General features: G+C 40.1%; 1 protein-coding gene and 1 pseudogene across 7 annotated transcripts in view; both read left to right on the forward strand.

Moving 5' to 3' along the window:
- LOC135218373 (calcium-activated chloride channel regulator 1-like) overlaps window positions 1-22,809 on the forward strand; it is a 376,124-nt gene that overhangs the window by 67,134 nt on the left and 286,181 nt on the right. The window lies entirely within an intron of this gene.
- Window positions 1,733-20,887, forward strand: LOC135218039 (ras GTPase-activating protein-binding protein 1-like; annotated as a pseudogene).

Raw genomic sequence — 22,809 nt, forward strand, 5'->3', positions numbered from 1 at the left:
GAAACTGCAATTGAGTGCCCTGGATATAGTGCTGATGAATCTTCTATTTCCGAAGTGATTTCTGTGGTCATTCCAGAGGAGGTAAAAAGAGAGTTACAGCAGCTTAGGGATGAAGTGAAAAAATTGAAAGAAGAAAATTTTTTGCTTAGAAAGGAAAATACTGGACTACGAGAAAACGTTGTCCATTATTTAGTAGGACTCAAATAAAAGCTATTGTAACCAAAGAAAGGGTTCGCGAATGGAGTAATGAAGATATTGCCTCTGCCTTGACATTAAGAAGTTTGAGTCCTAAGTGTTATAAATATTTAAGGGTTAAAAAGGGACTTCCTTCTCCTTGTGCAAGCATATTGAAAGAGAGAGAGATCACACAAACTTTGTTGTGAACCTGGGATTTTAGCTTCAGTGATATCTTTATTGAGACCCAAAGTTAACACATTTTCTCAAAGTGAAAGGCTTGCAGTTCTGAGCATTGATGAGATGTGCTTAAGTAGTGAATATTGCATAGACAGGGGAAGTGATGTCCTCTACGGTCCTCATGACAAAGTAACGGTTGTTATGCTACAAGCTCTTGTTGCAAAATGGAAACAGCCCATATATTATGACTTTGATCAGTCACAAGTGACGAAGATTTTGTTATCTGTAATAATGAATGCCGAGGCAATAGGTATTGCAGTTGTTGCAGTGGTCAGTGATATGGGATCGTTGAACATAAAGATGTGGAATGAGCTGGGTATTGATCCCCTGAAAGATAAAATTTATTTTAAGAACCCTGCTGCTGATAGACAAATAAATATTCGTCTTTACTGATGTTCTACATCTTATAAAGCTTGTAAGAAACAACCTACTTGATTCTGGTTACTATTTAGAGAATGGGGAGTATGTATCAGATTCTAGTATTCGTGAAATGATTAATTCTAGCAAATCAGAATATGGCTTTGCATACAAAGTAAATGAAATGCATTTATGTGTTAGTGGGCAACAAAGACAACGATTCAAGTATGCTGTGCAGTTACTATCAAAATCATGTGCCGATGCTCTTAGTTACCTTGGTGAGAAAGGTCTATTGCAATCAGAATTTGGAGACCAACATCTGACTTCATATCTCTCATAAATGACTGGTTTGATGTCATGAATTCAAACCATATGTCTGGAGACTTGCAAATGCGCAGTGGATTTGGAATGCACATAGCGCAACAAACAAATGTACTTAATAAAGTGATAGACTGCGTGAGTAAAATGAAAGTCAAATCTCTGAAAACCAATTTCATTAACTATATTTTAACTCAAACGCTATATCAGGACTGCCTAGAACATTTCTTTAGTTGCATAAGGCAGATGAATGGTCCATATGATCATCCAAATCCTGTAGACTTTAAGTATAGGATGAGAACACTGTTGCTGGGCAAAAATGTTGAAATCATGAGTGAAAAAACTAACACAAATGAAAAATTCAACAATCAGGACATGTTGGTCAATATATCTGCAAATGAAATAAAAGAGCAAGCGATATAATGTCCGTATGAAGCATGATTTATGACTGTATGTCTTGTATTTTGATTTGTCATTTTGTCATTGTTATCAATAAAGATAAACTAACTCAGATTATGAACTGGTATTTGTATCCATCAGCATTCTCTTGGTCTCAAACTGTCATTACATAAATTTTTAATTGGTCAGAAAAGTCCATGATGTATCCAAAGAAGACTATTATACCATATCTTAATATAGGATAATGAAGAATGAAAAGTGGCGGCTCTCTGTCCCACTGGTGCTCTTAGACAAAGGTCTCTGTCCTGCTCTCCTGCACTGGGGAAAAGATATACCAGAGGTCGAAGGGAGGCCAGTGAAGCTTGCCCACGGGCAGTTGCCGCCTCAGTTGTACCTGCTGGCTTGCAGAGCCCAGGTGTTGACAGGGCCGCCACTGGAAAGGCGTCTTTCGTTGCACATGGTTTATTGTCTGAGTTGGACGATTAGACTCCTAGGAAGAGGCGTTGGGAACGTTATATTACTTTGCGACCTATCAAGAGCCATTCTGGGGATAAGTCAAAGATGCTGTTTTCAGTTCCTAGCCTTCATATACTTATGCAGTTTCCCTTCTGCTTCATCAGCTCCTCCGCCTTGCTTGACTTGGGATACACCGGAGTTTGTTCCTTATCTGGACTGCCCTTTTTGTGACTTCTAACCGTAGGAACTGATCCTCTTAGACGATCTTTGTCTACGAAATCCTGTCCTGTTATGGAATTGCCTTCAATCCCTGGATGTCTTTTGCCAATATGCATCACATTAGCGCCTTAGTGGCGTGATCGGTATGGTCTTGGCCTGCCACCGAGGAGGCTGCAAATTCGATTCTCAGGCATTCCATTGAGGGGTTAGAGATGTGTATTTCTGGTGATAGAAGTTCATTCTCAACGTGGTTTGGAAGTCATGTAAAGCCATTGGTCCTGTTGCTTAATAACCACTGGTTCTATGCAATGTAAAAACACCGCACAAAAAAAAAAATGCATCCATGTACAGCTGAACGTTCGGTGTCAGCACCAGAGTGCCTATTGACTCCCACAGCTGAGCCGACTCAAGTTTCGTCTTGCTTCTGTCACATTTGTCAACTACGGACCCTTTGCTCGCTTCCATCAAATGATGGTTTTTTTTTTTATTTTAAAGAAAACTACAGTGCTCTCCAAGTTGATGGACGCGACTTTATTACCTATTTTGCCGGATGAAGAGGATGTGGGTCAGGATTCATTGCCTTCGTCTGCCTATTCGGTGATGATGTGAGATTTTCTCAATTTCATGAAATTTTTCTCCTGCTATTCTGGCATCTCCAGCTTCGACTTTTTGTATGAGGAAACCTCCCTTGGATATTTTGGCCTTGCCCAATTTAGTTCTGTCTTCAACGAAGAAAGTTGCCCTGTAAGAGAGAGTTGGGCAAAGGTTCATTCGCTTTTCCACCATGCAAGTTGATCTAGAGAAGTTGTTGTTTCTATGACACCAGGCAAGTCCCCTTCCCTAGGAGTTTCTGCCTCCCCCCAAGGGGACTTCTCGGTTTTGGTAGAAGCTTCTAGGTGTACAGCTTGGGTTTGGTATATGCTTCTTAAGCCAAGGTTATATCTCATCTTCTGAGATGGATCACCTAACTAGGGATTTGTTCAAGGTTATGGAAGTATATAGCTTTTTGGATTGTACTTTCTGGGCATTAGCTAAAATGATAGACGACTGCCCAGCAATTACAGAAGGTATTGCGTTGGACTGGTTTGGTGTCTTGTCGTGCAACGACAAGGCAATAAGGAATGGATTGGCAGAACTGCCTCTCTTTGTGGTGTTTGTTCTCCAATAGGGCGTCTCCGTAGGGGGATCAAGGAAAAGTAAATCGGTTTCAGGTACTGTGTTTTGACCTGTTGACGGGGCCACATGTCTTTACTTGTAACCTAGTGCCTCTTGCAAAATGGTTTCATCTGGTGGGAATAAACAACCTTTTTATTCCACAAATTAAATGAATGCTATTAATGTTGAAAGACGTTGAGTCACTATATATTTAGATATTTAAGAAAGTTGGGTCACTGTAAATGCAGTCAACTGGGATTCTCCCACCCCCCAAGCATGACTAGCTATAATCCATGAATACTTGACAACATTAGCTAATTAATTTATTGAGTTTTTTGTTTTCTTTCACATGAATATTGAATTGTAAGTATCCAAGCAGTTCTTGAATTAATGTTTAATGAATCATTTCTTGATACACATCAGGTTTTTAATATGTTAATCATTCTCTTTCAGTTTCTTTAGTCACAATTCTTCATTTATGCATGGGGGCCATAACTCCATGAGCGAACCAATAATAGGACAAGCTGACATCCACAAAATGATAATGAGCCTTAATTTCCGTGATTGCCATGCCAAGATTAGAATGGTAGTTGCTCAGGCTACTCTTGGAAATGGGGTGGTAATTCAGGTGAGTTGCATGTGATAATAATGAACGATGTATTCACAAAAGTTGAATATTATATAAAAGTATTTAGCAATCAGCATGATCAAATATATAATGTTTGGTACTGTTGACGAGTAGTATTGTTAAGGTTGTACATTAAAACAGATTCATTTACTTTGCATGTATTTTGTAAGACAGCTCTTGCAAAGGAGAATGCATTGATCTCAGATTTTTTGTCCATCATACTTGGATGAATAAAATTCGTAAATTTTCAAGGTGACAGGTGAATTGTCTAATAATGGTATGCCGATGCGAAGGTTCATGCAAACGTTTGTGCTAGCCCCCCAAACTCCTAAGAAGTACTATGTGCACAATGACATTTTCCATTACCAGGATGAGGTACGTTGTGGAGTGTTGTTGTATTTGAATATTTCAATAGAACCGTATCTAAAGTAAGGGATTGGATGAAAGTATTAGTTGACTTGCAGTGCTTAATCATTTTATTTGTTTGTTTGGAGTAAAAAGAACTTTGAACCAGTTTAATTTTAGAATGCAGTCGGCCCTCGGTTAGCGGCAGGGGTTCCGTTCCTGGCCGCAGACGCTAAGCGATTTTAAAGCCTAAGGCCGCCGCACACCTTCTTTCGAAATTCTAGACCAGTTAACAGCGCCCTACTATGAGATTCAGGGCTTCTGTAACACGGTTTTTTGACAATAACTTTTTATCTATGCATTTCATAGATATAACGCTTATTCAGAATACACATTGTATCTACACATAAATTTTGACTGTATTCTGCATTACATAGGTTGAATAAATTTGGTACTTATAATGTAAAAGTGACTTTTTTTGAAGACGGGCCAACTTACTCAGAGATAAGGTTTCGAACGCACTCGTTACGTAACTTATGACCGCATTTCTTCCCTCTTTCTCGATGGATGATTGGCTATACGTAACGAAGGCTATACCTCTGGCAACAATGACAAAAATTTAAATACAAGGAAAGCAGTACACCTTTATGAACTCTGAATCCTTTCCACTGATAATTGTCATAATGAACAAACCAACAAAATATGTTAATAAATACAAAAACACTTCGATTATTAGTCTAACTCCCAAAATAAGTGTCCTAAGAAATTATAATCTACTTTATAGGTCACAATCGGATTGACAAGATGTAGGGAATATTCAGTTGGTAATTTTCAAAAACATAGTACACAAGCTTGATTTGATAACTGCTGTACCAATGTCAAGCAATTTTTATTTATCGGCTATCTACCTATTTACTGAAAAAAAATAGCTAGTACCGTATTTTGGCTTTAAACCTTCACCAATAATTATCGTCAGAATGATGACTTCATGAGGCTCCACCCACTTTGGCCTCGTTGTAATTCAGGATAACACTGAAGGGTATCGTGGACATTGTTGTATTAGAAAATCTAACTTCTGGCTATAAAAACTCATTTCTCGAGTAGTTGTAAGAAGTGCTAAATGATCCTCAAGGATCCCAGCAGTTGGCCTAAACGTCTAATTCATGTATATTGCTGCTATTACTAATTTTGCGGCACTACTGCTACAGTAGTATTACTACGCTAGCACAGATACCCCACCCACATCTATGTATCGTTCCGCCATTCATAAAGTCTTTATATCCAACATGGTCGTACAGACTAAAGAAGAAGAAAAAAAATTATATCGGATGATCCGTTGGTCTGCTGGAGATTTTGACACATATAAGCTTGTATTTACTTTGGATAAAAATCTTATTTTAAGAAAAATAGTTATATAAAGACTGTTTACATACAATCTCTCTCTTTCTCTCTCTCTTGGTGGCATAGTGAATAGTTAATGGAAATTTTCAAAATCCTGGATGACATTACAAGTATTATAATCACGTTACGCTAAATACAAATCAGACCATAAACATTGGATTTAAACTAGAAACTGAATAATTACCTATTCAGGCTATAGTAAGTATGGCCATGGGCTTTCTTTTGACTGTATAAAGTTGGAATAAGGTTAATGGGTTTCTGTCTGGTGGATGGGCGGGGCAACATTTTGTAATACGATGTTTACCTTGCTTACGTAATGAATGTTTTCCGACTCTTGGCTCGCAATCATTGGCCATGGCGTCGGCTAGATCATTTTTACTCTATAAAAATTAAAACTATCGGGTTTAGGTTACTGATAATGCTGACAAAATTTGTGTGTAGTTGTAAAATATACATATGTCAACTTTCAGCTACATCCGATGCTTTGATAAGGAGCAAAATCCAAAAAACCGTGTTACAGAGGCCCTGAATTTCATAGTAGACCAGTCAAACGGCGCCTTAATCCCGCGATGGCGCAATAAGTAAAATTATATTTATGCAGTATAGATCTATAGAATTTACTGTACAGCACATTACGGTATTATAAATACTGTAAAGTACAGTATTATAAATACTGTAAGATCGACACATTGATCGCTAAATTTGCACTCTTTTTAACTATATTTTCGGAAGAGCGATTTTCGGAAGAGCGGTAGGCAGCTACTTACAAGAATGAACATGAAAAACATCGTATTTGATAACGTGAAGGGCAGTTTCAAAAGATGGCATAGTATCATATTTCTGTGCAGTATTAAAAATACCCTATACATAATACATTTGCATACACCTTTTAAATATTAAAGCATGAATATTTATAAAATCGACACATTGATCGCTAAATTTGCACTTTTTTAACTATTTTCGGAAGAGTGGCAGGATGCGGCTTACAAAATTGAACATGAAAAAACATATTTGATAACGTGAAGGGCAGTTTCAAAAGCTGCCTTTGTATCATATTTATGTGCAGAAATAAAAATACCTATATGTAATACATTTTCATATACATTTTAAACATAAAAGCATGAACATTTATAAATCGACACATCCATAGCTAAATTTGCACTCATTTAACTATATTTTTACCATAGAACAGCATCAGAGGCATATATTTTACCCTAATACCTATGTAATAACTCTCAATACAATTTTTTAATATCATTTGTATAACCTTTATGGGCTGAACGGTATTTCTACAAATGTATGTACTCGTTAGACATAACAGCGCTAGCGGCGCTGTTGGCCGAAAATTGCCAAAGAAATACCTTAAAATGCCTAATTTTTTGAATTAATATTTTTGACAACAGCCGTAAAACCAATTCGCCGTTAATCGCCGTTAACCGCGGGCTGCCTGTATTTTGCTTTGGGTCTTTCGGTATTAGTATTATTATTTGTACAGTTTAAAAAGATTGTGTGGTTGCATTTTAAGTATGTTGTGGTTGTTTAAATTGTTACTTCATTGCCCATGTAGGTATTTAGTGAGGAAGAAGCTGGTGATGAAGGTGGAAGTGAGGTGGAAGAGGAACTAGAAGGCCCATTGCCTTCACCTGGTTTCCCTACTTCTGCTGCCACAGTTAATGGATCAGCCCACCCTCCTAACCTGAGCCAACCCCACCGCAGACAACATTGGCTCCTTCAGTTCCGACACCTACACCTGTAGGACATTTTACTTTTTTTTTTTTTTTTTTTTTTCCATTACTACAGTCATATGACTGAAAATATCAGGGACATTGAGGCCAAAGTAAGGAAAGTATGCTTGGGAAGGCAAGGTTTAATGTGACTGTATATGTAGCCATATTTCCATTACTGTAGTCATTTTCCTGTTGTAGGATAGTTTCCAAAAATATATACGTACACCAAAATACTGCATGTAATGGACTTATGAGGGGAAAGGCAGAAGAAAAAGCGGTAAGTGTGCACAGATACCTGGGAAATGGTGATATGTTTACCAAGATCGTGCTTCACTATACTAGATAAAATATGAAGGGACCCCATAGTATTCAAGTTAATTCTGTAAGAAATTCATACCCTAATCTTAATTTCATTTTCAACAGATGCCATAGCATTCAAAGATTGTAAAATGACGTGAAGAATTTTAACTGTAGGCTAGTCATTTTTGCTTTTTGATATAGTCTACTTTTGAAAATTGATTTTGTCCACAATCATTCACGCAAAAATTTTTGTAAAGTAAAAATATTTATCACCATAAATAACTCTGATCTCTGTTGCTCAGACAGTTAAAGTGTTATGTCATGCAAAAAATGCTATGTTGGGAGGTCTTTCAGCATCGCGGCAAAGTAATGCCTATAGACTAACTCTGAACTGCCTGTAATGGGAGCATAGCCAGGAAATCTTTAAGATTTCCGTATAATGACAATAGCTTTGTAAACTGCTACTACCATTTGATCCATGTCAATGTCAAAGTCATCAAAGTGTGAAAGCCGTTACACCAGTGTCCAATAACTTGTTTTTTCCTACCTGGAGCACTCTGGCTTCTCCTCACATCATAGAAAACACTCTTGCGGATCCAACTAGAATTGCTCAACCTACTTTAACCGAAGCAACATTTACTGCCATTGATGTCAGCTAACTTTAAACGCTTTGGAATACAAAAATAAATTTGCAGAACCTAAAATCATTCCAATCACCACTTATGATGCAATAATATTCCCATTTATAAAGGGAAAAGAGTAAATACTGTCGTGATACCTAGTAAGTACTACAATCAGAACTTCACACACCTATCTTCTAGATTTCTTTGAATGAATCCATCAGAGAAATTCCAATCCCTTCGGACATATATTTTGTTTTTAATTATCTGAATGTTTTTGTTTTGCAGTTTTAACTTGTGTAATTTGCATTGTATTTTCTCATTCTAGAGTAAATGTAGAGAGTTTCTTTTCAGTAAAAAACAAATAGGAAATTCGATGAACTAAGGCGAATGAAAATGGGATCTTCACTTTTCTTGTTGATTGTACATTCTGTTGGTTCCAAATATCTGGCTGGTGAGAGGAAAAAACCCATTACTGGCTGTTGAAGCAGGAGAAACTTTTGATAACTAATAATAAGATGTAGATATACAAAATCCAAACACAAATCCAATTATATCGCCTTAAAAATAATGCACATGCATGTACACATCAAAACATTGCAAGGAGTAGGCAGCGTCTACTGATGTAAAATAAGTACTTGGAATGCAATTGCCTTTCACAGCAGAGTTGTATACAATCTAATATTTAGTATTTAATACCTTACTAAAAAAGTCTCCATCTAAACAGTATTTCCCTAAATTCTATGAACCCAATCCGTATGATTTCTTGTGATGGATCCTTATTCATTAAGGCATTAAATGAGATATGCAGACAAGCAAGCAGTTCTGGAAAGAAATAAATTTGTCTTAAAAAAAATGGCAAGCAGTTCTGTAAAGAACTAAGTTTAAAAACAAAGATAAATAGTATGCGTGCAAAACATGAAGGAATTTAGAATTTGAAATGTTTTCCCTGTATCTTCTCTTGAAGGGGTGAATCATATGTTAGCATTTTTCTAACCAAGGGTATTCGACACTTGAGTCCAATTTCACACACAGTTTATATTATTGTATCAGCTTTGCTTATCAATTATTAATTGGTGCCATTCAGTATCTAAGCCTTTTACAATATTCTTGGGAAGTAATCAAGCATCTGTGTATGAAGGCCCTTATCATTTTTAAGGTGTTCTGGAGGGATGAATCTACAAATTATTCACACTTAACCCATCGGTATGTGATGAATAAATCAGATGCCTAGTCCTCAAATGTAGAACAACACTTAAAATATAACAAATTTATCATCCAAAATAAAACTACTATATTGTCCAACTTTCAACCAACAGTTTTACAAATATGGGAAACTGTTCTTTGAAAGAAATGTTTCGCTATTTTCATGTATCCAATTCTAAAAATTTACAAGTTGGCTTGGCAGTTGCTGAAACATGATAGCTGAAGTTATATGTAATTTTTTCATTAAATTTATCTCAATTTTATATAATTTGTAATGATATAAAATGTAGTTTGGAATTATATGAAACATATGGTAGGTTAGGATTGCTTATGGTGGAAGGGTAGCATTTTAGATAGGCTGTTATTACCTTGGTCCTGTAACTCTAGATATCACATAATGTTTGCTGGAACATTGTATAGTTTGTGATATTCTCTCTCTGTTTAGCAGGTTGCAGCGGTCCCTCCACCACAACACCTGCGGCTGCAACAATTCCTGTAGCTCCACCTTTGTCTCCTACCACTCCAGAACTAGCTCAGGCAGAGCCTGCCCCCGAACCAATTCCCACACCTGAAAAGGTAAAAATTTAATGATGCAATACTATACCATTGTGTTAATAATGCTGGAGAGCATTAAGTAGATAATTCAGTTTTGTTTTCTTATAAGTAGTTTATTCGCTTTTGTTTTCATGTGGCGTAGGGTGATGTAGGAAGATGAGTAAATATCTCTCTTTCAGGATGATGAAGGGTGGGGTTCTCCAGGCCCTGAAGACTGGGGAAACACAGCCGAGGTTCAAAATGCCTCTTGGGATGAACCAGTGGTTTCTCAAAAGGAAACTCCTGATCCTGACCCTCCACTTCAGCCTGATCCTGTTCAACCAGCTGAACCTAAGACATTCGCCAACTTGTTTAAGAGTTCCCAAGGATTTGCTGCAGTAGCTGCAGCTGCTCCTGCTCCTTCTGTCACTCAGCCTCCCCCACCACAGCCAACACCACCGGCACAGTCTGCAGCACAACAGGGGGTGTGTATTGAAATGGAAAATTGGCAGAACTTGGAGAGAAACCTGTTGTACATGAGGGAGGGAAGTCTGTTGTACATTTGGTCAGAGAATTTTACACCTATGTTGCAATAGGTGCTTCAAAGTGTTAGCTTAGTTTTAGTTATTTTAATGGTGTTTTCGGTGTTTGCTTATCAACAGAATCGTGTAGAGATGAATCGTACTCCTGCAACTGCTGCTCCTGCTGGCCAGAATTAGCCACAGCCTGAGGGGGGAGTAAACCAGCGTCCTCAAAGAAACACACAAGGTCGTGGACCACCAAGCGACAGACCTTATAGACCCAATAGTGAAGATAATGCAGAAATTGGTAGGTAATTTTATCATTTTGTTTTTGGTGAGCTATAATAAGTATACAGGTCAAGTGTTATCGCCTTGGCTGAGAATTGCATGGGTTTGTATTCGTAATACTGTTTATTTTCCTTTTCCATAGAGTTTGGGTGGAGAGGAGAGGAGGAGAGCTCCACCTGTACCAGATAGTCAGCAGATATTTGTTGGAAATCTTCCACATGTAGCAGGCGAAGAAGAACTAAAGGTGAGAATATGCACCATCAAGAAGAATTCAGGAAGATTGTAAATGAAAGGGATATACTTATTTTTCTTGTGGAACAATGTGCTGCTATTTCTGAGTTTACTGAGTAGTTTCTAAATTTAAGACTTGGCATTTCATATTTTCATGAACTGTGTACCTTAGGTACTTTTTGAATTCGTGTTGTTTGTTAAATCCTTCAGTGAAGAGTTGCTTGTGGTACTGGCTTGAGGAGTCACAGTGATATTGGTATCTGGAAAAGTGCAACAAATTTAGGAAGAGGGACTGGCTGTTGGTTTGAGTCTGTGCACTTAGTCTAGTATCAGATAGCTTTTTTATAAGATGAATCAAGAAATGTTGTCAGTCATATATATATGTACTCTGTAATTTTTCTCATATGAAATTATCATAATTTTCAATTAAAATATAAAATGTAGAAACTTGGCATAGGTAGTGAAGAAAGCTGCCAGCCAGTTTGCGTATCTCCTTAGGACAGGTTTTTTTGGAATGTTTTAAGCTGTTTAACTTGCCGAGAAATTAAGAATTATACTCTTAAAAAGATAAGCATTTTCTAAAGACAGGTAGACCATTTCCATGAATGGAAGATTTCATGTAATTGTAGCAAATGGGATTTATTCGAAGCAAAGAATAATTTCTTAAATGTTTAGAAAAAAATTAAACAGAAAAGTTTAGAAAATGCAAGAACATAACATCATAATGTTTCTATAAAAAAAATGGAAATTCGTACCAGTTTTAAAATAAAAGGCACATCTCATTGAAATATTGTAGGTCTAATAGGTTTTGTATTTTAGTCCTCTGATATTTTGAATTTTGTTCATTTACGTAGCTACATAAAAAAACCACTACATGTGCACAATAACAATATGATAATGAAAAGCCTGAAGGTTAAACCCAGTTTTGAATGGCCATTTTAAGAATGGATTTAAAAAGTTTCTTGAAAAGGTTGAAAAGAAAGAAGTGGCACAACGTATTGATTCATGAAAACAGCCAGTTTCTCTTTCTAAATCAGGTTAATCAATAAAAGAATTGGACATTTTTATGATGATGAGGGCCTGACAATTTGTCATTTTCATTTTTACTTTTATTTTTCATAGTTTGGATATAAACACTATTAAACTGAAAGATTTTTACTCTTATTTTTCATAGTTTGGATTTAAACACTATTAAACTGAAAGAGTGATGAGGTGGGCTTCTGCTTATATCCTAAGTCTCTCTCTCTCTCTCTCTCTCTCTCTCTCTCTCTCTCTCTAACTTGTGTTATGCCTCTTGCCATCAATTATATTGTTCTTGTCTGACCAACTGCATTTCCCACATTGTTATCCTGATTTTAGACATCACATCTCGGCAACTTTGTGTTTTACAATGTTGCATTACTCTAGCCATAAATCACAGCACATTGTAGTAAGACCCCTGATCTCAAATATTTTCTAACCTAACTATTCCAAAACTGCTGTATAATGTGGAATTACTAATACTAGTTTTCAATTTCCACTTCATTTTATCTTCAGCTTTTTAAGCAATATATAAGATTACAACTCTGGTTCACCTGGTAACACCTTCCTGTTCTTGACATATAGCAATTAGATGTCTTTATTTTTTCTCTCATGTTTATAATGAATAAGTCTGTTGCAGCAATGATAGAAACTAAGCTGTAGATGATAATTGATTTTTTTTTCAGGCTGAGTTTTCTAAATTTGGCAAAATTGTCGATATTCGCATCAACACTGCAAAAGGCAAAACTGGTCCCAAGGGTCAAGTTCCGAACTTTGGTTTCATTACATTTGAGGAGGAAGGCGCTGTTTCTAGGGCCCTCAGCTCAAGGGTATGTGGTGGATTTTATGTCACTCTAAACCAAGGCAACCTTTAGGAAGGATGCTAACAGTTTATCCTTAGGTTTTTCTTCCAAGATGAATTAGCAGTATTGATTTACTTTTGCAAAACTTCATAGAGTGATAATGGACCAATGGTTACTTCAGCTTGCAAACTTGTGTCTTTCAAAGATAAAGTAAATTCATATAGTTTTCCTTTTTGAAGTGTTGTTTGAGAACATGCAGCTGCGCAGTTTTCATTGGTCTGTGAAGTAGTTACATTAGCAAAGGAGTGCTTTGCCCCTATTCGACAAAAACAGGAAATATAACTTATAGGTTAGTAAAAGCAAAGAAAGCTGAGGTAAGTGGGGGAAACTGTTGCTTATAAATAACCAAAATCAGTACATGGATGGGATAACTTTTTCAGAAATCACTTTTAATTCATTTATTTCAATAGTGACTTCATTTTTTAATTTGTTCATGAAGCTTACGTGCCAGATATATATATAGCCGTATTCTCTGAAATCCGACAGAATTTTAAAACTCCCAGCACACGCAGTGGACGGCCAGGTGGTAGTACCCATTCCCGCCGCTGGGAGGCAGGTGTCAGGAACCATTCCCATTTTCCATTCAGATTTTCTCTGTTGCCGGTGCTGTCAACACCTGTTTTCAGTACCTCCGTCATTGGATTTTGGAACTTCTTTGGCTACTTGAGTATCCCGATTGATTTTTGGTTATTTGATTTGGATCGGTGGCTAGGCATACGCTAATTGTGGAATTGTTTTTGAATTAGGCTTGATTTTTCCTTAACTGAAGATGTCTGGGTCTAGTTCGACTAGCGTTAGAATATGTTGTGTGGAAGAATGCAAGGTGAGGCTGCCGAAAGCTTCAGTAGATCCTCACACAGTGTGCGCGAATTGTAGGAAACATGTTTGTATGTTTGATGATCACTGAAAAGAGTGTGAAAGTATGTCTGATTCTGCGTGGAAGGCGTATGAATCATATGTACGCAGACTAGAAAGTGATAGGGTAAGGAGGACTTCCTCCAGGAGTGTAACACCCGTTACCCATCCAGTAGAATTTATCCCTCCAAAACCTGTGATGCCTTCGGGCCCTTCAGTAGTGTCTGTGGAGGGTAATACCCTATCTTTGATTCTTGAATCGTTGCGTAGCCTGGAATCAAAAGTGCTTGCATTGGAAAATGTTAATAGTGCTGTGATGTGTAGTGATAATGCCCCGAGTGTTGCGGAGGGGGTATCAGACCAATCTGATGTCCCTTTGGCAAGACCTGGGGACGCTTCCCAGGCTGCCAAAGTTCGTAAACGAATCTTAAAAGAGTGTTTTTCATCGTCAGAGACGTCCTCCCCATGCAGCGGTTGGAGCTCTCGGAGGGGATTGCGCCCTCTGAAGAGAACGAAGACGCTAGATGTCGCACAGGCAGCCGTCGTCTCTGTTTCCTCAGAGGAGGTCGCTTAACGTCCGTTAGCTCCTTCGGTTTTGCGGTCGTCTCCGGAACAATTTGAAGACTTTCCGCCACAAAAGAGAACAAAGGTGCAAGATGTCGCACAGGCGGCCGTTACCTTTGGTCTCGGGGAGAAGGACGCTTCACGTCCTTTCTCTTTCACTGTTTTGCGATCTTCGCCGGAGAGGATGTCTTCTGACGATAATGCTTTTGAGCGCCCTGGTTGCTCTAAAGATAAATCTGTGGTGGTCCATGCGAGCAGGAGGAGGGCTTCCCCTCGCCCCTTGTCTTCTCACAGGATCAGCCCTTCAACGAGGAAGGAATGAGCTAGCTCGAAGAGGATTGAGGCTTTGCAACATCAACTTGCCTCTTTAATTGCAGAGAAAGAGGGAAAGCCACGTCACAGGAGGAAGGATGATAGGCTGCCAGTCAAGACAACAGCGAGGCTTGACGCCAGACCTGGCGCTTTGCTGGACGCTCGGCTTGACGCCGGGCGTGACGCTCGGCTTGAAGCCGGGCATGACGCTCGGCTTGACGCCAAGCGTGACGCTCGGCGGGACGCTCGTCTGGACGCTCGGCTGGATGCCAAGCGTGACGCTAGGCTGGACGCACATGACGCGTTTGCAGACGTTCGCTGAGAATCAGAGAATGAATCTTATGAAGGAGACTTATCAGAAGAGACAACTGAGGAACAATCTTCGACTCCAGTGTCTTCAGATTACCAGGTCTTGGTTCCCTTGCTTCGAGCCTCGTTTGAGGAAAAGTTTCAACCTGAGGCCCCTCAGTCTCCTCCTTCGCAATTGTTATCTTCGAAGGCCATCAAGACTCCAGGATTCTTGAAGATGGTTACTTCATTTTCAACAAAAAGAGCTTTTAAGAAGATTCATAATTTGATGGAGGAAAGAAAAGCTCGAAACAAGAACGCTTTCACCCTGCCTCCTTCAAGACTGACAGGCAGGGCAGGTCTTTGGTATGAGACAGGCGAGGAGATAGGTTTTAGAGCTCCCTCTTCGGCCCAAGGTGACTTCGCTACCTTGGTAGAGGCACCTAAGAGATCCCTTTTGTCGACAGCGAAAGTGTCGTGGACCCCTGCTGAGATAGATCATCATATTAAGGGACTCTTCCGTACGATTGAAGTCTTTAATTTTCCAGACTGGTGTTTAGGGGTCTTGGATAACCGGTTGCGTAGTCCTGATTCGCTTAGCCTGGAGGAGCTGTCCAGCGTTCTTGCATGCATGGACAAGGCTGTCAGGGATGGTTCGGAAGAATTGGCCTCAAACTTCTGCACTGCAATTTTGAAGATGAGAGTGACCTACTGTGGTTTTACTGCTAAGGCGGTCTCTATCTCTCAGAAGGCAGAATTGTTGTATGCTCCTCTTTCGGGCCATCTTTTTCCCCAGGCTATGGTCAAAGATCTGGCTATCAGTCTACAGGAAAAGGCTACCCAAGACCTCCTAGCTCAATCTACGAAACGTACGGTTGTTACTTCGACGTCTTTACGCTCACAAGCTTCCAAGAAGCAGAAGCCCTTTCGAGGTGGAGTTTCTTCGAGGATACCTTCTCAAAGAAGTATACGTTCCAGAGGCAGAGGCCCTGCTAAGAGAGGTAAGAAATTAACCAGCAATCCTTCAGCCACCGGTAAGAGCCAGGCTTCGATTATTCTCGAAAGCTTGGACAGAGAGAAATGCGGACAGCTGGTTGCTCAACATCATCAAACGGGGATACAAGATTCCTTTCTTCAAGCCTCCCCCACTGTGCACGACACCCAGTGCGCAGAAGCCCTTTCGAGGTGGAGTTTCCTCGAGGATACCTTCTCAAAGAAGTATACGTTCCAGAGGCAGAGGCCCTGCTAAGAGAGGTAAGAAATGAACCAGCAATCCTTCAGCCACCGGTAAGAGCCAGGCTTCGATTATTCTCGAAAGCTTGGACAGAGAGAAATGCGGACAGCTGGTTGCTCAACATCATCAAACGGTGATACAAGATTCCTTTCTTCAAGCCTCCCCCACTGTGCACGACACCCAGTCGGGAGGCTGGCGACCAGTCTTAGATGTGAGCAATCTGAATCAGTTCGTATAGAAGCAGAAATTCAAGATGGAGACACCTCAGTCAGTTTTGGGGACCTTAAGACCAAACGATTGGATGGTTTCATTAGACCTTCAAGGCGTATTTTCAGGTCCCCATCCATCCCCAGTCGATGAAGTATCTTCGGTTTGTCCTAAAAGGGACAGTTTATCAATTCAGGGCACTTTGCTTCGGTTTGAGCACGGCCCCTATGGTCTTCACGACTTTAATGAAGAATGTAGTGAGGTGGCTTCATCTTGTGAATTTCAGAGTCTCTATGTACCTGGACGACTGGCTCATTCGTGCCTCCACGCAAACGCGGTGTCTGAAGGATCTTCAAGCAACTTTATCGTTGGTGAAGTCCCTGGGACTACTGGTGAATTTCGAAAAGTCACATTTGATTCCGACGCAGTCCATCGTGTATCTGGGGATTCAGATGGATTCAGTGGCTTTTCGAGCTTTTCCGTCCCAGGGACGTCAGCAGCAAGGTTTAGACAAAGTGTCAACCTTCCTGAGGAAAGAAACATGCTCGGTGAGGGAATGGATGAGTCTGCTGGGGACCATTTCCTCACTGGAGAAGTTAGTTTCCTTGGGGAGACTGCACCTCAGGCCACTCCAATTTTTCCTCAAAGACATTTGGAAGGACAAGAAGAATCTGGAAGTGATATTGGGTATCTCGGGAGAGATAAAACATCACTTAAAATGGTGGCTGGACCCAGTGAAACTGTCGGAGGGCGTGTCTCTCAAGCTTCAGAGCCCCGACCTAGTGTTGTTCTCCGACGCGTCCACCACGGGGTGGGGAGCAACACTGGGGGGGGGAAGAAGTGTCGGGCACCTGGAGAGGGGAACAGGTGTCCTGGCACATAAACCTAAAAGAGGTGGCAGCCATCTTTTTAGCGCTCCAGTTCTTCCAAGAAGAAGTCTCTCGTCGCGTAGTCCAAGTCAACTCGGACAACACCACAGCTCTGGCCTACATAAAAAAACAGGGAGGAACACATTCTTGGTCCCTGTTTGCTCTGACAAAGGAGATCTTGCTGTGGGCAAGAGAACGGGACGTCACGATCCGTACGAGATTCGTATCAGGAGTCGAGAACGTCCGGGCAGATCTCCTCAGCAGGCGAGGACAGCTTTTACCAACCGAGTGGACTCTGCATCGGGAGGTATGCCAAGAGCTGTGGGGGTTATGGGGACATCCGCTCGTAGACATCTTTGCGACGTCCAGAACGAAGAGACTTCCACTGTACTGCTCCCCTGTGCTCGATCCAGGGGCAGTGGGCAATAGACACACTTCTCTGGGACTGGACGGGGATGGACCTGCATGCCTTTCCCCCGTTCAAGATACTAGGGGAAGTTCTGAAAAAGTTTGCAGCGTTGGAAGGGACGAGAATGACTTTGATCGCCCTGTTCTGGCCTGCGAGAGCCTGGTTCACAGAGGTCATGGCCTTCGTAGTAGACTTCCCGAGGACCCATCCATTAAGGATAAATCTACTCAGACAGCCCCACTTCGAGAGGTACCACAGAAACCTCCCAGCTCTAAGTCTGACTGCATTCAGACTGTCCAGAAGTTGGCCAGAGCGAGAGGCTTTTCTAGACCAGTGGCGAGAGCTATCGCCAATGCAAGGAGAGCTTCCTCCCACGCAGTGTACCAATCGAAGTGGGCCGTCTTCAGGAGTTGGTGCAAGAAGAACGGCATTTCCTCCACCACGACCTCTGTGAGCCAGATTGCTGACTTCCTTCTATACCTGCGGAACGACTTGAAGCTTGCAGTCTCTACAATCAAGGGCTATAGAAGTGTGCTTTTGGTTGTCTTTAGGCACAGAGGCCTGGACTTGGGGGACAACAGAGACCTTCACAATCTCTTGAGATCCTTCGAAATAACGAAGGTTCAACAACTCAGGTTGCCGTCTTGGAACTTGGACATAGTTCTGAAGTTCCTCATGTCCAGTCCATTCGAACCTATGCAGGCTGCTTCCCTAAAGGATGTGACTAGGAAAGCTATCTTTCTGACTGCTCTGGCGACGGCGAAGAGAATCAGCGAAGTTCAAGTGATTAGCAAGCACATTGGCTTTAAAGGTTATAACGCAGTCTGGTCTTTGAGCCCAACTTTTCTGGCAAAAAATGAAAATCCGTCCAACCCTTGGCCTAGGACCTTCGAGATTAAAGGGATGGCCGAAATCATTGGGCGTGAGCCAGAGAGAGTCCTGTGCCCTGTCAGGGCTCTCAAATTCTACCTGAACAAAACAAAGGAGTGTAGAGGTCCTTCTGATAACTTGTGGTGTTCAGTCAGGAAACCAAGTTTACCAATGTCAAAAAATGCTCTGGCTTTTTTCTTGAGGGACACCATCAGGGAAGCGCATTTATCTTGTAAAGACAGTGACATGAAAGTGTTGAAGGTGAATGCGCATGAGGTGAGGGCTATCTCTACGTCGGTAGCCTTCCAAAAGAACATGGCACTCAATGACATCTTGAATGCCACCTTTTGGCGTAGTAACTCAGTGTTTGCTTCACACTACCTTCGGGAGGTGAAGACTACATACGAGAACTGCTGCTCTTTGGGCCCATATGTCGCCGCAGACACTATATTGGGGACAGAGAGTAGCACTCTTCCTATCATATAGGAAATAATTATTTTAGTTTTGACTTTTTATAATTTTTTATTTTAGTTATGTTTATATATGTGTTTATTTTTGTGGTTGTGGGTCGGGCGCCTGAGGCGGACTTCCCTTCATTAGCCTAGGTTATACGAAGTTTAACTAGATAGGCTATGTCAGGTGGTAATGTTTTTGCTTCGCCCTCATAGTAGGGTAAAATGGTCTTGTCACATTGTGGTCACGTCCCCGTTGACAGATCATCTAGAGCGCACCAGCTATACAGGTCACGTCCTTGCTGGAACCTCTAGTGAAGCATAAACAGCATTCGGTGTCTAAACAACACCTATATGGTCTGTCACATTGTGGTCACGCTCCCCATGACATTTCATTAGAGCGCACCATCTACACAGGTCATGTCCTTGCTGGAACCTCTAGTGAATGCATTACCCGAATTCGATGTCTATAAATATAGGATCTAGTTGCATTGTGGTCATGCCCCCGTTGACAGATCATCTAGAACTCAACGGCTTCACAGGTTCACCTTGCTAGAGTCTCTAGTAAAGCAGAAGCAGACTTGGGTGACGGTAATCACGAAGTCGGCTATGCTAACAGGTAAGGAACCAAGATGTCAATCATATACATGAATTTGTTTCCCAAATCCGAGTCTGTCTCCCCCTTCCTCCAAAGGTGGGATTCAGCTATATATATATCTGGCAGGTAAGCTTCATGAACAAAATGATATTGTTATTGTACAATAAAGTTTGTTCATACTTACCTGGCAGATATATATAATCAAAGTGCCCACCCACCTCCCCTCAGGAGACTGGCACTAGAAAATCTGAATGGAAAATGGGAATGGTTCCTGACGCCCGCCTCCCAGCGGCGGGAATGGGTACTACCACCTGGCCGTCCACTGCGTGTGCCGGGAGTTCTAAAATTCTGTCGGACTTCAGAGAATACAGCTATATATATATCTGCCAGGTAAGTATGAACAAACTTTATTGTACAATAACAATATCATTTTTATGGAATGTAGTTGTTTTTGAGGGTTGTAAGTTAGATGGTGGTGTTAAATAGAACAAGATAGGAAAGAATTGTATTCTTATAGTACAAGTTTTTGTCTATAACTACATTTTTGAAATGAAAAAAATGGTAAATTTTTACTTTGTATTTTCAGCCTATTCACCTTAATGGTGAACATCGGTTGAATGTCGAAGAGAAAACCCGCCCGATGAGAATGGATGGAGGTGGTATGGGCCGTCCCAATAGTGACCGTGGTAGTGGTGGAAGTGGAGGAATGCGCCAAGGCCCTCCTGGTGGTCTACAAGGTCATGGTGGAGGTAGACCGGGTGGATTCAATCGCGAAAATAACAGAGGTGGTCCAGGTGGTCCCAGAGGTGGCTTTGTTCCCCGACGTTAAAATTGACCATTTGTAGTCGCTCTTCGGCCTGCGTTTCTATACTTATAATTCCTAGGTAACCTCGTCCAGTGCAGCAGCCTGTATCTTACGCAGATGATTGCAGCAGCACAAGTGGTCCAAACATCTGCAGGAGAAGGACTGCTGAAGAATTTCAGCTTACTGGAGGGTCATTGTACAATTTTTGAAGAATGGTGTGCTTCAGTGAACATTGCTGTTTTGATAAATAACTAAAACAATGGCCACTTGGAAAATACTGGTGCTTGAGGTGATGACTGAAACTACAGTGATATGTAAAGAAACTTCACAATATCTAAATGTGGCTTCTTTTGTAATTTAGTTATTCCCACTTGAGTAACTGTTTTAGAATTTGATTGATTTCCATTTTGTGAACACAAAAACACTTTCCCCACGGAAGATGTGTACTTAGACCTAGTGCCTCCCTTTATAGAATTTTTATGTAGTGTTTCAAAAAGTAAAAAACCTTCCTATAATTGGATGGTTGTGATGGAATTCAATCTCATTAAAGGTAACACTTATTTGGTAATATTGCCACTTGATCTTGTGATTACCAAAATCATTCCTTAACAGCTACTAGTCAAGATTGAAACAAAGTTTTTGTGATAGTTAAGTTTCATCTCTGCGAAATAACATAGAAATGAAAATTGGGAAGGGTAAAAAATGTGGGTTAACTACTTGTTCAAGTCAGTTTTTTGTCATTGAGTTTTCTACTGGCAAAGGATTCCAATTTTTTTATACATTTTTAATTTATTTTTGCAACTTCAGTGAAGACTGATGTACATTTTGTACCTGGCAACAAGATTGGTGAGGTTCAGTCCGCTCTTTCCCCCGTAAATAATAGTGATGACACAATCGTCGAATTATTCATGAATCATCATCCTTGTTCCCCTCGTTATTTAAAGACACAGAAAATGGGGAGGTTTCATGCATTATGTGCTAAGTTTCAACATTCATCCAACTGTATAAACTGAAACAATGGACTAATACAGTTGAGCATCTGGATCTACCAAAATCTTTCTGGCTTTAGATATGCAAAATTTTCAAATGTCCCAAGGTCACATTCTCATCCATTTTATAGTAAACTCACATTTTGATCACTGAAATTGCTTAATTCATCCTCTTTCATATGTATTAGTGTGCTAGATAATTGTTGGAAAGGAAAATATATATGGAGCATTTATATTTCACATGTGTGAGTTGTAAAACACCCTAAGAGCATTTCTATTAATAAAGTGTGTGCGAAAGAGGAAGTAAAAATATATAGCCTTACCACCATCACTGGTGCAAACTATACCCAATGTCTCATTCCAAGGGAATTAGTTTATTGGTTGCCTTAGCATGCAGTCCTTTTCAGATAATGCAGATGGAAGCGACCCTTTTTTTTTCTTTTTTTTTCTTGTACAAAACAGTATTATAGTCATTTTCACTGGATTTTTTTGCACTATTTCATTACTGGTTGTGTTATACAAGGAACAGTGCCCACATCGTAGTTGGATGTGAAGAAATGTGATATTAGTTTAGATAGTAAAGGCAGGTGCAGTAGTTCTGAATGTAATTGCATGAATAGGCAACTTCAAACTCTCCTTTTTTTATTATTGTTTTTTAAATTATACAAAGGGCATTACAGGTCATTGCCCCCCCCTTTAGAGCTCAGCTCAAAATGGGGATATCGCAAAAGGGTGTAGGAAGAGAAACTAGCTCACAAATCATGTCGGGAAATGCTGTAATTTCAGACATATTTCTATCCGTTCCCGTTCATGGTTTTTGACATTGAAATGGGGTCCGAAAGTTATTTATTAAAAATTAGTTATAGCCACGTTTTTGTTATTCTTGGATTTTTTTCTTGTGTGGGTGGGTTAACTAACTCTTTCATGTACTGTTATTTGTTGCTGCAGCATTTTCTGGTCAGAAGCATGGTGACAAACGCAGTATGAAAGTGAGAGAAATACAAGCCTCTTTTCAGCATTGTTTGATTACCCATCTGTTTGATCCCATACTTCACTGGTTAATTATATATTGGTGAATATAGGTAAGTATGAATTTGTCAAACAAGCATTAAACTTGATGCTCAAGTGTAGTGTTCTCTGTACTAAATTTTGTGATTAGGTATTTTCTTGAAACGGTAGTTACTTATAAGTAATTTACTGTTGAGACAGTAGGCTGATCAGCATCCTCGCTGTAGGCGTTTGTTCATAAGGTACCAAACAAACAAAACAGTAAGGTACCAGGACTCCTTCCTGAACTATAAAAGAGTACCGGAATTCCCTGAAAAACGGCCGCCATATCCCAAAAACTAAAAATT

This window comes from Macrobrachium nipponense, chromosome 9 (assembly GCF_015104395.2).
Source record: "Macrobrachium nipponense isolate FS-2020 chromosome 9, ASM1510439v2, whole genome shotgun sequence".
Classification (NCBI taxonomy): domain Eukaryota; kingdom Metazoa; phylum Arthropoda; class Malacostraca; order Decapoda; family Palaemonidae; genus Macrobrachium; species Macrobrachium nipponense.